The sequence below is a fragment of the Delphinus delphis genome, chromosome 18 (assembly GCF_949987515.2).
Source record: "Delphinus delphis chromosome 18, mDelDel1.2, whole genome shotgun sequence".
In the NCBI taxonomy this organism is placed as follows: domain Eukaryota; kingdom Metazoa; phylum Chordata; class Mammalia; order Artiodactyla; family Delphinidae; genus Delphinus; species Delphinus delphis.
Genome location: NC_082700.1, coordinates 25550524 through 25566621, shown reverse-complemented (window position 1 = coordinate 25566621; position 16098 = coordinate 25550524).

Genomic DNA, 16098 nt, shown 5'->3' with positions numbered 1-16098 from the left:
AAGCCCAGGCAGTTGACTCCTGGGTCCAAGTCCTTAACCACTGTGTTGTGCTGTCTCTCAGGTCCCCAAATGAGGACAATACAGAGTATGAGTCACACTCGCCATGGGCCTAAAGTAAGGTACATGGTGCTCGGGGAGATGGGACGGAGAAAGTCAAGCCAGCTGAGGAAAGTTCTGATGTCAGAACTTAGCAGTCCCTCTTCCCAGTCCCCTCCCCCCACCAACTCCTTTAGATTCTGGAAACCACCAAGTTTGGAACGAAGTTCGAAGTTTCAGAACCAGTTGACACCTGATCAACCTCAGTGCCCAAAATTTAAATGGGAACTTGAGGTTCTATTTCTAATATGTATTTCAGTGTTTGGCTATAAATTGCTTTGTGAGTGGAGCTTGTAAAAATCCTTTACCTCCCAGATGAGAGAAAATAAGCTTGTTAAATATGGCATAATCTGACATAAAATATGTTTTAAAAGAAAGGCCTCTTGTCCTGACCCCCTATACTTATGGGCTTAAACATTGAAAAGGTTTAAGATGAGAGATTTTTTAATGTTTGGCTTTTTTTTGACTTTCCTGGCTTTGAAAATAAAGTGGTGATTCATGGCCATAATGGGTAATTCCACACTACGCCTTTCAGAGAATAAGGAAGAAAGAGCCCCTCGTATTCAGTGTTCATATGTTCCTGCAGGGCCAGAGCCTGTGACCTTGTGACCTGCAGCTGCTAATGGGAAACACCAAGCCCTTGTCGCCCAGCATTTTGAAAGGACAATGAAAACATTCCTGGGCATCTGGTTTCCTAACCCCATCCTACTAACAGCTCTTTCTAGTTTTGAAGACGCCCAGATTTATTATTGTAATAAATATCATCTTCGTCTTTCTTGGGAGCAGAAGTGACTAAGGGAAATTGAGGAAAGGGGATTCTATGGGGTGGGAAATAAGAGAGAGGTGAATTCCATGATGGGCAGTCACTGTGTTTAGAGTCTCTGAAAACAATCACTTAAGGTACTTTTATAAAGGAGAAAATTTTTAATTGAGGTTTTTAGACTTCAAACATTTGTTTTTCCTTCCTCATTAGTTTAAACTTCAGAAAAAACAAGAAGGGTAGTACTTATTTTCACCTCCAGAGAAAAAGGTGATATCCTTATAGAGCCAAAAACACTTACTTGGTAGAATTATGACAGCGTTTTGATACAAAGAAAGCTAAGATATGAAGAGGTCCAAACAGATGGCACTGGGATTTCACTTTAAACATTCTCCTTCCTTGTCTTTTCAGGGCCAGTTTCAGCCTCTGTGAATACTCCTCTTTTCCCCAAACCCATGCCAAGAAAACCTCTCCTTTAAACTTCCATTGTAGGCTGTCGGGGAGAGACCATCATAATGCATGATTCTTTTTAAAGAATCTGTTAAGCATCCTTCCATTATCCACTGAGTCGATTACCCGCTTCCTGGCCATCAATTCATGCCTCTAAAAGTTACATTTCTCTCAATACCATCATCATCACCATCATCACCATCATCATCATGACTACCATCTTCCGAGTGCCGTGCTGGCAGGCATCTTTCCCTAAACATTGTTCCATTCATTTCTCACTTCAGTCTTGTAAGGCAGGTAATTCTATCCCCACTGGAGCTGAGCCTCAGACAAGTTAGGGACTTGCTTGAGATCACACAGCTAACAAGGAGCAGAGTCAGGATTCAAACCCAAGACCACGGCTTCTGGCATCCTAAAGTCATTCGGATGAACCTCAGCGGTATACAACTCCTCAGAGTATGATGGGGTAGAGGGAAAGGTTGGCAATTTAGAACACTGGTAAGGCCAAAGTGGAACCTGGTCTCCTTTCCATGGTGGAAGAGGAAGACAAGGAAACTGGAGAATCACAAATACGTCAAACTCAAAAGTGCCTTAGCAACAGTCCATTGTACAAATGAGTCATCTGAGGATCCTGTTAAAATGCAGATCTGATTCAAGAATCTGAGATTCTGCATTTTATCCAGTACATGAGTGACGCAAGCTTTGAATCAGCTGCTGATCTGTGGACCACACTTTGGTAAAAAAGACCTCCTGCCCAGTGAGTACATGACTCCTCTGCACAGACCCCCAAAGAGTGAAGAAACTCTGGGGGAAAGAGGCTGATGACCCAGAAGTTCTTGGAAACACAGGGCCTCAGCTTCTAAAATTCAATGTATTCCTACCTCAGCAGTTCAATAAATTCAAAATTCTGTACTATGAGCTTACCGTGAAGGAGAGTTACCTATCTGCATCCCAGTGTATGTTCAGGCAGTATCAAAACAGGACTAGAAATAGCCCCCAAAATGCATTTGGTAATGGAAGAACAGACTGATCCTTAACTTGTGTTGTGACACATAAGCTTTAATTATGTACCAGTCCTTAATGCCTGATTCATAATTAATACCAGAACGTACTTCTCTCCCTAGCTGCTCCTTGATTGCTGCCACAGCTATGGACTAGCATAGCAAGATCAAATCCATCTTTTCTCGGGAAACCCATGAATATGTATCCAGCTCGTTGAGAAGTTTAGAATGCAATTTGCCAAACCATTAAGGAACTAATAGGAAAGGAAATTGATAATGGTCACCTTCTTAATTTGAATTAATTTCATTAAATTTAAATTAAAAATTAATATAGCTGGAAAGTTTAACTGGGTCTTTCCCACACTGACAAAATAACAAAATTGTCAGCAACTTCTAAAACGTCCCTTGTGAAATGATGAGAAGTAATTCCAGTTTTGTCCATAATCCCATAATTTGTTAAAACATACAGATTGTTCCCTAAACGTTACTTTGCAGAAATCCGGAGTAGCAATAAATTTCATGAAAACTCCTCTCCCCAGGGTGGGAATTAGCAGCACTAGTGACCCAGATAATACAAACACTGCCTTTGTGCCTGAATCCTGGCCTATAGACAAACTGCTTTCATCATCAGAACTAACTGAACAGAGAAGCAGATGTATTAGAAGTATAGCTGTGGCATTCTTACTACGGTCCTCTCTCCAGGAGACTTTTCTCAATAACAGGTAGGGGATTTAGGAAAACAAACCACATTAATTCGAAGTACGAAGGAGAATTTGCATTCTGAATGTTTTGGTGTGTCATGCCCACATGTTTACTGCTACTGTTCGAAGTCAGATAGTAGACTTTGGAATGTTCTAAGATTTCATCTTAGCAACACACAAATTTAACTGAGCATTTACAGACAGAGCCCCAAGCCAAAAAAAATGGCCAGTCCTTCCCCCTCCACCTGCTCACATCTACTCTGGCCATGCGACGAGCCCCACTTCCCCACATCTCTGTGTCTTTGCTCATACAGGTGCCTCTGGCGAGATCGCCTTCCCTCCAGCTGTCATCCCCCTTCCTCTTCTTTTCCCCACAATTCTCCTCTCTCAAGACCCAATTCAAATGTCTCCTGCCCTTGTGGAACCTCCACCACCCAGCCCCCCACCACCAACCCTAACAGCCCAGTTGATTGCTCTGTGCCCTCCTCCATTCAGTGTGCCTACTCAGTGTCATCGTCACCTCCACAGGGTGCCGAGCTCCTTAGGCAAAAGCACAGTTCCTGGCATCCAGAAATTTATGAATGTAAGTTAAATTGAACAAATGAAAGAATGATTGAACGACCAGATTGTTAGATTAATTATTTTAGTCATTCTCTTGGACCAAATGAGATCCACTCTAGTCCTGCAATCCATTGCTCAGTGATCAGTTGTTACGACTGGACTGGGAGCCCCAGAAGCACACACTGCAGTGGCCTGATGTGTCCCATGCCTTGAACATCAGAAATGTTCAATGAATATTTTCACGTGGATGGATGGATAGATAAGTAAGAATCAGCCTCCAAACTGGTCAGAAAAGCATATCACTGAGAAAAGCCCTGCAACGATTCTCCTTGGGCCAATCACCCATCGGGGTCTCCATCAGTGGATCACACTTTGTCACTCCAGAGCTTAGGCCTGGGGACCTTCCTCTTCTCATTCCTTACACTGAACAGTGTCCCAAGACTGAAAGCAGCCTGTGACCGCTCCGTGGAGAATCACCTCTCCTTTGGTTTCACTTCAGATCATTTCATTTTAAACAAAGCTTTCTGGGGCCAAACTGCTACCCAGTGGTACCAAACCCAGCAGGTTCTCAGCAAATCATAAAGGTGGCATTAAAAATCACCAGGACTGGGCTTCCCTGGTGGCGCAGTGGTTGGGAGTCCGCCTGCCGATGCAGGGGACATGGGTTCGTGCCCTGGTCCGGGAGGATCCCACATGCCGCGAAGCGGCTGGGCCCGTGAGCCATGGCCGCTGAGCCTGCGCGTCCAGAGCCTGTGCTCCACAACGGGAGAGGCCACGACAGTGAGAGGCCCGCGTACCACACACACACACACAAAAATCACCAGGACTGGCAAACATCTGAAGGGAGAACCATGTTCTAGCGTCTTGTTTTGTTTTGTTTTCTTTTGTTTTGTTTAATTACTGATGATGCACACAGGGTTTATCAAGCTGCCACTGCTGCTGGCCACCAGGTTGTCCCCACTCGGCGACTTGCTGTTCAGTGAGTTGATGACTCTGAGAGGTGTGGCCCCCTGGGATCTTCGCTCTGACACATCCCTGACAACAGGACACTCTGGGATTGAGCCTTCTGTTCCCACCGTTTGCCATTTGGATTCAATCTTAGGAGCAGATTTCCTTTTCCCCTCCATCAGACAATGCTGTGGGGCTTCCTGTGTCACCGCCAGCCAGCCTTGGCAAGTTGCTTGGCCAAGCTTGCCTCTGGGATCCCAGCTGCACAGCATCTGGAAGACTCATCCCTAGGCAGCTTGTGTGTCTGGGGTATGGGATGGCAGAATGACCAGAACACTCCACTGCCTTGCCCTGAGCTCTGGGTCTGCGACAGCCCAGGACAGAGCACTTGTACCACCAGTGCCCACGAGTAACAATGAGGGCATCCATGTGTGTCACTACCTAGGACACTAGAATCAGGGCAACCCTCATGGGACTTCCTTAAAAGACCATGACACTGACCAGAGACTCAATCCAATTCAAAGGTCTCCTGCCCTGTGAAACCTTCCATGGCCAGCTCACCATCACCAATCTTAACAGCAGAGTTGGTTACTCCCTGTTCCGTGGCTGCCTGGTATTCAATTTGGCTTCTCATTGAAGTCATACTATTTGTTCAGGGGCCTCTGAGGGAGGAGAAGACTGACCTCTGAAAAGTCTGATCCTGAGAAACACTCAACATTCTCCACCATCAGGAAGCACAACAGGGGGACCTTACATGCTTGTGTAAAGCTTCACATTTGTGACCTGCCCCCTGCCTGGGGGTCTGCCTTTCCCATGTCGTAGTCTTTTTATCTCGACCTGATCTATATAAAAATAATAGTGGAGAGAATAAAGGAGGTGTGGGCCAGGGGGTGAGTCCCTTGTCCTTAAAATAACCCTACAGGGAGGGTCCAGACCCAGAAATCCATTGGGATAGTCTTATATGTGAGACCACACACTGACTTTTTTAGCCCCTGTTCCCTCCTGCAGAAAGGAGAATGAAGTTCAGCTCATCTCCTCAATGTGTCAATCAACAAACCTTTCTTGAAGTTTATTTTGGACCAGCACTGTGTGGGGCACAGGAGAGAAGCAGGGCGGAAAGAAGAAACACAAGGCATGGTCTATATTCACATTAAATTCTGAGATAGAGCGTAGGTACAGTGGGAGACCAGGGGAGGGAATAAACTCATAGACAGAAAAATCTTCATGAAGCAGATGGGATTTAAGGCTTCCTGAAGAATGAATGAGATGTGGGTGCTGATAGGAGAGGGGTGTTCTGAGTGAGTTGAACCCCCATGAACAGAGGTGGGTGAATCCAGTGTGGGTAAAGAACAGATTGATAGGCTTTGTCTTCATTCTCATTCTCCCTTGACGCATTTTTCCTAGGCAAGGAGGGAAGTTAAGGTCTCTTCTATCTCTTCTATCTGTTCAAGTTCCACCGGAAAAAATGGTCAAAACAGAGGTCCCAGAAAACTGCAGAGTCATCCTGGGGGACCGAGTGGAGAAGCAGAAGGAAGCCAAGCAGCTTTGGCTGGATAAGCTGACGCACTTGTGGGGAAGCATCTTGGTTCTGCTCCAAATGGGTGGGAGCAGCCCCAGGTGTGCTTGGAGGGAGACACTTAGCAGCTTCATGTTTTCATGTCCCATTCAGCCAGTTGGCAACATGCCAACACATTTGCTGGCCGTCAAGGAGGATATTGATAGGCACATATTTTTATTTTCTTTTCTGGTTGGTTTGAGGAGATGGATGAAGGCTTTAGTTGAAGCAAGTGCCTCAGTCCTACTGGGATACTTGCAGTCACATGAATACCACAGGGGTCTCCAGAGCTGTAAAGGATTCTGAACCTTCTGGCGGCACGTTAGACAAGAATTTTTTTTTTAATGCAAGCAAGACTCTTTCCTCCAGTAAAAATGAGCACCCCAAAATGAATTCTCTCACACAAACCATTTCTCCTGGTTGAACATTATCAGCCTTTGGACCTTGGCTGAAACCGAGTAGCTTCACTGCCAATTCAGAAAATACAATTATCCGGTGTCTGGTTTTCTGATAGCAATTCTTCTGTGGGTGAAAAATGCAACTGTTGAGTCCACTATTGAGAAACGTTGATGCCAGAAAACAGAGGAGGCAGCAGCAGGCAGCTCGTCAACCTCCAGATCCGTTTTCCCGGTGCCTGGGGAGTGAATTGAGAATTTGCACTTTTGGGTGCAAATGGGAAGATTAAACACTTGAATAATCATCATCACTAACACACCCGAAAAAGAAAGAAACGTGCATCCTGTCTCTAGCTTTAAAGCACAATTTCCTAAAACGTTCTCAAGTTGCCACACGGGGTGGGATCCTACCCAAGTCTGGAGTCCTGGAAAGATCCCTTGCTTCTCTCTCAACCACATAATATCAAAATCCATTCATTATCTCATTTCCTTGGCTTATGGGTATGTAATTTCCACCAACAAGGCTGGGAATATTGGACCCTATTCTGTTGTGAGCAGAAAAGAAGAAATACTCTCCCCAGGGGACAAGTGCTCACTGGTGTGAAGTAAATTACCTCTTCTGCAGTGCAAAATGCTTGGGATCCTACCATTTGGGCCCTGGAAAACACCCCTTCGGGAGCAATCTGCTCAACCACATGTGATAAATTCCATCTTTTTTTTCTTTTTTTTGCAGTACGCGGGCCTCTCACTGTTGTGGCCTCCCCCGTTGTGGAGCACAGGCTCCGGACGGGCAGGCTCAGCGGCCATGGCTCACGGGCCCAGCCACTCCGCGGCATGTGGGATCTTCCCGGACCAGGGCACGAACCCCCGTCCCCTGCATCGGCAGGTGGACTCTCAACCACTGCACCACCAGGGAAGCCCAAATTCCATCTCTTTTTAAACCATCCTCTCTGGCGTGTCTGGGTGTGAGCCCAGGTGAAGAGAACTAGCCAAAGCGAGTCAATCAAGTTAACTTTTTCCTCTGTGCTGTTGTCTTCTTTCTAAGCAATCTATTTCCCCAACACACACACACACACACACACACACACAGACACACACACACACAGACACACACACACACACACACACACGTTTTGTGCTTGCTCCCTAGTCTCTACCCCTTTCTTCCTCAATCTCTCCCTCCCCTCCTCTTACAATCCCCCTGAGACTCATCCCTAACCTCCCCTTTCCTCTTCACCCCTCCTGTGATCCCTCCTCCCCCAACAAGCTCTCTTTCCTCCCACTCCCCTCCCCTGAAAATGAGTCATGGTAAACAGAAAGCTCTGGCTTTCCATGCAAATAAATAGGAAGAAAAATGCATCAGGGAAAAAAAAAACCAGGATCTCTTCTTAATGCATGGGTTAAACCTTCCAACGGCTTAATGAAAATTTGGCACATACATGGCATATGAAGCTTGCATCTCTGCATTGTAAATCTGACACCAACTCACAGATATAATGGTTTTGTCCCTTTGCTTTTCTAAAAGGAGACAAACTGTTTGCAATCATTATTGGCATTACTGTCTCGCAAGAGAAAGGGAGACTCTAATTATGAGCAGACAAATCACAAGCAAGGCTCATTTCATTGCCGTCCTGGGAAAACAATGTGTTGGGGAAAATTAATGAGGACGAGAGATGGGTAAAAGAGAAATGCCTTTAATTTGCTCAGTGTCCTAACCCTGGATTACAGACTTCCTGGCCATGTTAATGTCCCCAGATTCTCCCTGTCCATGTGTGTCTTTGTCCTACCATGAGCGGCTTCCCTACTCACTCTGTAGAGAGGCACCTAAGAAATGTTCTGAGCAAACTGAGGAACACTGAAAATACTCTCAGGAAAGGTTCATTGTTTATAGGAATCTGGAAGGAATCTCTTTGTCAAGAGTGGCCATACCTTCACGTCTTGGTTTTGTAAATTTCACTTTCCATGTGTCAGGTTTTCTCAAGATAGGCTTATACGGGTTGCCTCTAAAGCCACGTCAACCTGGGCTAGTCGGCAGCCTCGCAACGTAGACAAAAGGAGCCTTGCTGTTCAGGATCTTAGGCAGGATGACGGAACAGGAACCATAGCCTGGGGGGTGGGAGTGGGGAGGTGCAAGCCAGACATCTTACCGCGGCCGATGGCCATAGAAGATCACCAAGCGTTTGCTTTGCAGGGAAGGAACAACTGAGGAGGTGGTACCCAACCACAGACAGCCCTCCCTCCCCATTCCGTATGCGGCTGATAGTAAATGACCCCACGGGGACCCCAGAACGGCCAGAATCCCATGGTTCAGCCTTCTGTAACTCCAGGTCTACTTTCTAGCCTCTCTGAAGCCCCATCCTGACACCACCTGCATCCATTCCCATTCCCCCCAGTGGAGAGCTGGGAATTAGGAGGGATTTGTGAGAAGAAAGATACAGACATAAACAAAGGACACTATTCTGGCCTCAACCAGAGGAAGGATCTAAGGAAAGAAGGAAAGGATGAGAGGAAGCAGACATTCAGCTCAACAGCCTGCCTCATTTAAACCCTAAACACTCGCTAGGCAATGGATGGCTAAAGCACAGATACACAGTACTGCCTGCGGAGGCCGAGGAGGGCCCAGCATTCTGGCAATCTGTACACCGCATGATAAATCTGGAACCTTCTGGGTAGATCATGAAGATTAATATACAACTGCTACTTATTAATTTGTGGATTAACCAAACTACCCGCCTACACTCTTCTGACACACTTCAGTACCCTTTTTTGAAAACCCAAATGACCAGTGATAACGTCTGCCACCATTGGTTTGGTTTGGGTGGGAGCAGGTGGAAAGTGAAATTGCTCAAGGTCACCTGTGATCTCACATCTCCCCACCACCCCCGCGGGTTCCTTCAGCCTAGACTCACTCTAGCTAAAAGAAGCCTTTAGACTAATGATGGGGTTCATTCATCTGTGTTCCAGTTGCCCATCGCCATGGATAATTAGCCATGGCTGTTTACTTACATAACTTCTATTTGCCTAGGGACTCATAAGCTTATTTATTCCAATAAGCAGACCTGTACACCTGTGTAAATGGGAAGAGAAAATGCATGACATTTTTACTGAAACAGACAAGTTTTTTTTAATAAACTCACATGTGACAGTAGTAGATCGTAATCAATATTGGACATGGTGTTTCAGAACTGTCTGTTATTTGAAAAGTAATAAAAACCTTATTAATTTGAAACTCCAAGGACTAGGAAAACTTCCCGAGCTTACGCAGTTTAGAGTAGTTAATATCTTTGTTCAAGGAACAGTGGGGCATCAGGCGGTGGAGGGAAAGCAGCTGCTTCCAATCAAGCATGATTTAGAATAACCAATATTGATTTAATGAGGTTTTACTCTATATCAGCATTTCAGCCAACACTATTATAGCCAACGACCTTCCAAGGTCAAGCCCAGAGGTTTACCCCTTACCTGAGGTGGAAAATAATAAAATCCATTTTCCCCTGGGGGAAAAAAGTACCTATAAATCACATTTTCCACACCTCACGTGGCTGCCTCAGATGGCCCCACTACACAGCATGTCTATCTGTCACTCCTTCAGCTGCCTCAAGGAGACCCCATCGGACGCTGGGGAGGGAGGCAGCAGGAGGAAGATGACAACTCGGGCATCAGACTGACAGTTGAGCCTGGGCTGTATTGCAGCGAGGCTGGGACTTCAGGGAAAGATTCTCTTGGCATCTCGGGGTTGCTTCTCTTTCCCCCTAAGTAAAATGAGCATGAACCATAATAGTCAGTCAGCCTAAAAATGGGAGCAGCCTCGGAAGACAAAGGTTACTGGCTAGATGACATCACCCCACTGCTCTTTATTTTCATAAATCAGGTCTGTCAGCTGCTGTCCACCACGCTGAACTACTAGGTGTTCCCTTACATTACAATTAATGCAAATATGTAGCCTATTAACCCAAATTGGTGGTCTTGTCACATAGATTATAAGTCACCCGTAGAACTCAGGGTCATTTTACTAGAATTCACACTTCTTTATAGAACTACGAGATATGTAAGGGACTCTGTGCCCTAAGAAAAGAAGGGAGAGATTTGGGGTTATTGCCAAGTCCCCTCCACAGTGGATTCAGACCCTGTCTGAGCCATACAGAGAACAAGAGCCTTGAACCAGGGGAGAGTAGACGGCACAGAGTTGATGCTTCATGATGCTGTAGGACTGCACATGTTGTTGGCCTGTTTCGACTCTGGAAAGCTGTTCCTTGACAGTTGTACAACATCCTAATGGCCACTAGAGGACGCAACGGGGACGGTCTGGGAGCTGCCCTCTGTCGGTGGTGCTGAGACAGGAAGGGAGCTGTCCAGGCAGCAGCAGGGGGAGGATGGTCTCAAGGAGAGGCAGGGCAACTAGGGTTGTGCAGAGCTGTGGTGCCCGGTCCTGTCATCCTGGGTGAAGGTGGAGAAAAGTCAGCAAACCCTTACCAGTGAACGATTACACCTATTGGTTCTAGCCAGCTAAAAAACCTGTCCTAAGATTGTGGTGACAGGATTGCTATTATGGCCTCCAGAAAATGATTTCCTCACTTTTCCTGGTGTACTGATGAGGATTTCATCAACATGTACAACTATGTGTGTATTTGTTGAACTGTCTTAGATTATCTAGTTTTATATCGTAGCCTCCATAGATGGGCACCTTTATGGAGAACAGGCATTTGGGGGCCATACACCCTAGAATATCTCCAACACACTATCTACCAAACAACTGCTATTTCTTGGCCCTAATGCATCCTTGCCCTTCTCCCCACTAAACCATTCTCTCCCATTCATTTCATTCTCAGCCATCACCCTGCCACCCATGAAGCACCTACTATGTGCTAGAGCTGGATTACAGTGGATTTACTAGGATTTCTTGAGCTCAAGGAAATTACCACCCCAACCCTCCTTCTATAGGCCCTTTCACTCAGTATGTGGGGAGAAGAAAATGGGAAATAAAATTGGGGTAAGTATTTGGGGGCCAGGTAGTGAAAAGCATTAAATATTACACCAAGGATTTTAGATTTCATCCCTTTGGCAATGGGAAGCAATGAAGAAGTTTAAGCAGGTGATTTAGATCCAGTTTTGAGTTTTCAAAACTCTGGAGGATTAAAAAAAATGCTCAACTTAGTAAGGCAATTAAAACATTGAAATGGCATTTTAACCTATTGAATTGCCAAAACTGTTTTACAAAACAACCATCAGTTTGGTCAAGGATTCCTGAATATTAACAATAGGATCCCTTACTGACAGGAGTTAAAATTGGCACAATCCGTTTTTTCCTTTTTTTTTTTTTTTTTGACTGCGCCACGTGACATGCAGGATCTTAGTTCCCTGACCAGGGATGGAACTCGTGCCCCCTGCATTGGGAGCACAGAGTCTCAACCACTGGACTGCCAGGGAAGTCCCTACTTGGCACAATCCTTGAGGCTAATTTGGCGTGTGCGTGTGCGTGCACGCGTGTGTGTGTGTGTATATATATTACACACATATATATACGTATGATACATATATATATATGATACACAAAATGTAGTATCCCCTTTGACCTGAAAATGCTACTAATTCAAGTGAGAAATAATAGAAGCCTAATCTAAAGTAGGGACAGGGAGGTGGTAAAGAAGAGAAAACCAAGAAAGTTTTATTCCAGAGAGAAAAGCCATAAAACCGGGTAACCAATTGTATTGGGAATTATAAATAAGTAGGAATGTGATTCCATGGGATCCAGCCTGGGCAACTAGATCTGTGTACACACTTTCAAATTACAACAATTAGAATAGTCTTGGGCTTCCCTGCTGGTGCAGTGGTTGGGAGTCCGCCTGCCGATGCAGGGGACACGGGTTCGTGTCCCGGTCCGGGAAGATCCCACATGCCGCGGAGCGGCTGGGCCCGTGAGCCATGACCGCTGAGCCTGCACGTAAGGAGCCTGTGCTCCGCAACGGGAGAGGCCACAACAGTGAGAGGCCCGCATACCGCAAACAAAAAAGAATAGTCTTTCTGGATAAATTACAAGAGAGCACCTTAAAGTTAACTGTTGAACATCTGGGAGCACAGAGTGTATAAGGGGAAATATCTGCGGGACACCCAGATGAAAAGCCTCATTGGATCTGAAGATTGCAGGAGAGAGTTTAGATAGTGTTTGTGATATTTAAGAAGATGGTTGAGTGGTGAAAATGGAAATCATACTGCAAAGGATTAAAGAATGAGTGGCAAGTAAGGAAGCTGAAACAGAGCGTAGACCATAGAGTTGAGGGACTAGCTTAAAGGAGAATAGAATCATGGGAATAATTAGCTAGAGTCCAAGAGTTTTTCAGTGGAAGTAGCTTGAGAAGATTTTAAAGCTGAGTGAGAGCACCCAGTGGAAGGAAAGAGAGGGGAAACCGTTTTAAAGCAGTTGCCAGATTGAGCAAATAAAACTACAGGATACTCATTTAAACTTGAATTTCAGATAAACAGTGAATCATTTTTTAGATTTAAGTATCCCTCATGCAATATTTGGGACATACTTGTACTAAAAAAGATATGTTCTCTATTTATCTGAAATTCCAATCTAACTGGGTGTCCCATATTTTATCAGGCACTCTAGCTTAGAAGGAGAACCAGGAACCTAGGAAGAAGGGCAAGCTGGGAAGTGAGGTGGGACATGTCTGCTTGACTTGGGAGAGGAGAGAGGGCCCAGTGAAGAGAAAAGTATTTCAGAGGAGGACATGAAGCAACTTTAGGGGACTCAGAAAACACATCCTCTGTTTTCTCAAAGATGAGAGTCAGGGCAGAACGTGAGCAAGTGAGAGGACAGGATGGGAACCTGATGTAAAAGTCAGGATCATCACCTGTGGAGACTAGAAGGGAGAGGACCACCAAGAAGTGCTGAGGGCACACTGGCTCTGGAGATGGTCTGTCTGTGCTGCACAGAGTGGAATAAAATGATGCTCAAGGAGGAGCCAGGGCCAGATCATGCAGGACCTCAAAGGCCACATCGCCGAGTTTACATTTCATTTTCATCAGGTCATGGGAAGCCAAGTCAGTGAGAGGTTTTGTGGGTTTTTAAGCACTTTCTGGCTACCTGGGGGGAAAGAATTAAAGGTGAGAAAGAGTGGGTGCTAAGGATATCCGTGCTGAGACTATGGGAATGCATCAGGAAAGAGATGGGGGAGGAAACCTAGAGAGACAGAGGGAGACAGACAGAGGGAGAGAGTGGGACAGAGAGAGCTGAAGACAGAATAATCAAGACTTGGTGGGCTTTCCTCGTGGCGCAGTGATTAAGAATCCGCCTGCCACTGCAGGGGACACGAGTTCGAACCCTGGTCTGGGAAGATCCCACATGCCATGGAGCAACTAAGCCCGTGTGCCACAACTACTGAGCCTGCGCTCTAGAGCACTTGAGCCACAACTGCTGAGCCGCGTAATACAAGTACCGAAGCCCGCGCGCCTAGAGCCCGGCTCCACAAGAGAAGCCACTGCAATGAGAAGCCTGTGCATCGCAACGAAGAGTAGCCCCAGCTCAACACAACTAGAGAAAGCACGCACGCAGCAACCAAGACCCAACGCAGCCAAAAATTTTTAAAAAAAAGAATTATAAAGACTTGGCAATGGAATGGATTTGGGGAATTGATTAGGAAAAGAGAGGGAAAAGAAGGGTATTCAAGAAAATTCCCTAATTGCTGACAGGAACAAATGAGTAAAGAAAGAACACCGAGATAAGGAATTCAAACAGAGAAACAGGCTTCATTAGCAAAAAAATACACCACAGCCGGTCTTCCTCCTTCACATCCCTAGACTGTGAGGGGAGGTAGAGATGGCATGGACTGTGCTTTCTGTCTATTCTCTGAGACTCTCAATCCTGTGCATTTCACATCTGAACTCTAACAATTCTATAGGATATTATTATCCCTGTGTGGCAGGAGAAAATTTGGAATTCTTTGGAATTATTAATTGATTTTCTGTTTTTCCCCTGGTAGTTCACTTTTTTCACCTCTTTGCTGCTCCCAGTTCAAGCAGCTAGACCAGTCAATAGCCATCACATTAGAGGGCAAATAATACAAGGTAAGAGGCAGAAGAAAAGGAAAGAAAGAATATTCTAGAATTCCATTCTAAAAATTCCGTGTTCTTATAAGACTCAAAAGGACCTTGGGCATAGGTTAAATGTTTGAGTGGAGCGCAGTTTAAGAGCAGAACTTTCCCTGGATACTAGAAAAGCTTCTTTCTGGCTGGGGAGAGTGACAGTGGATTTTGCTGGGCCCCAGAGAGGGCGTCCTGCACCTACTGACCAGCAGAACCCCCTGGGAGATGGTAAAGCCCCAAGAGAGAAATGTATGAGTCAAGACAAAAGTACCTTATAGCAGCACGACAGAGATTTTTATGCCCTAGTGTTGCCTGGGAGCAGCAAAATCATTGCAAGAGTCTCACGCCTAACACGAAAGTGAGATAGAAACAGAGGACTTCATAGGTCTACATGCAGAGGAGCAAGGGTCACTCAGGGCAGCCTGTGGTTGATGAATGATCAAGATCTAGGTGAGGCAAAGAACACTATGTTAGATTTTTGTGGACACGTGATAGCCAAGGCAAGAGGGGCTCTCCCCAAAGCTCTGATCCTACAAGAAGAAAGGAAAAGTGAGGAAGATCCCTAATTTGGCTGTGATTAAGTTACTGTCCTCTCAACAGAATGGGGTCTTATAATAGTTGACCCCATTTTACGTAAAAGTTGTATAGTTACAAGGCCGTGTAATAGGATATAGTCTTATAATAGTTATAATAGAAAGTTGTCATTGGGAAATTTTGAAAGTTATCTTCTTTGTACAACCGAGTTATGAACAGCAGTTTATATCTACTGCTTAGATTTTGTAAATGCAAAAACTCAGGCTGGGGCGTTGCCGAGTCTCTCCTCAAAGCTGAGTGATGAGAGGAGCAGAGTCACACCCAGGTCCATCTGCCTCCAAAGCCTACCTTCTCCCCACCACTGTGATTTGCCATCCCGGGAGAGCAGCTTTCACCCTCTGTCACCTTTTTCTGAAGTATAGGTCTTCCTCAACTTACAATGGGGTTACGTCCTGACAAACTCAAAATATACTAAGTCGAGGTACATTTTTTTTTTTTTTTGGCGGCACGCGGGCCTGTCACTGCTGTGGCCTCTCCCGTTGCGGAGCACATGTTCCGGACGCACAGGCTCAGCGGCCATGGCTCACGAGTCCAGCCGCTCCGCGGCATGTGGGATCCTCCCGGACCAGGGCACGAACCCGCGTCCCCTGCATCGGCAGGCGGACTCTCAAACACTGCGCCACCAGGGAAGCCCCAAAGTACATTTAATACAGGAAACCTAATGAACATCACAGCTTAGCCCAGCCCACCTTAATTAAACATGCTTCAGAACACTTACGTTAGCCTACAGTTGGGCAATATCATCTAACAGAAAACCTTTTCTAATAAAGTGTTGACTAGCTCATGTAGCTTATTGAATCCTGTACTGAAAGTGAAAAACAGAACGGTTGTGTGGGTCCAGATGGTTGTATCAGTTGTTTACCCTTGCGATCGCAGGGCTAACTGGGACCTGCTGCCACTGTCCAGCATCACATGGGAGTATGTACACACACCACTAGCCCAGGAAAAGATCAAG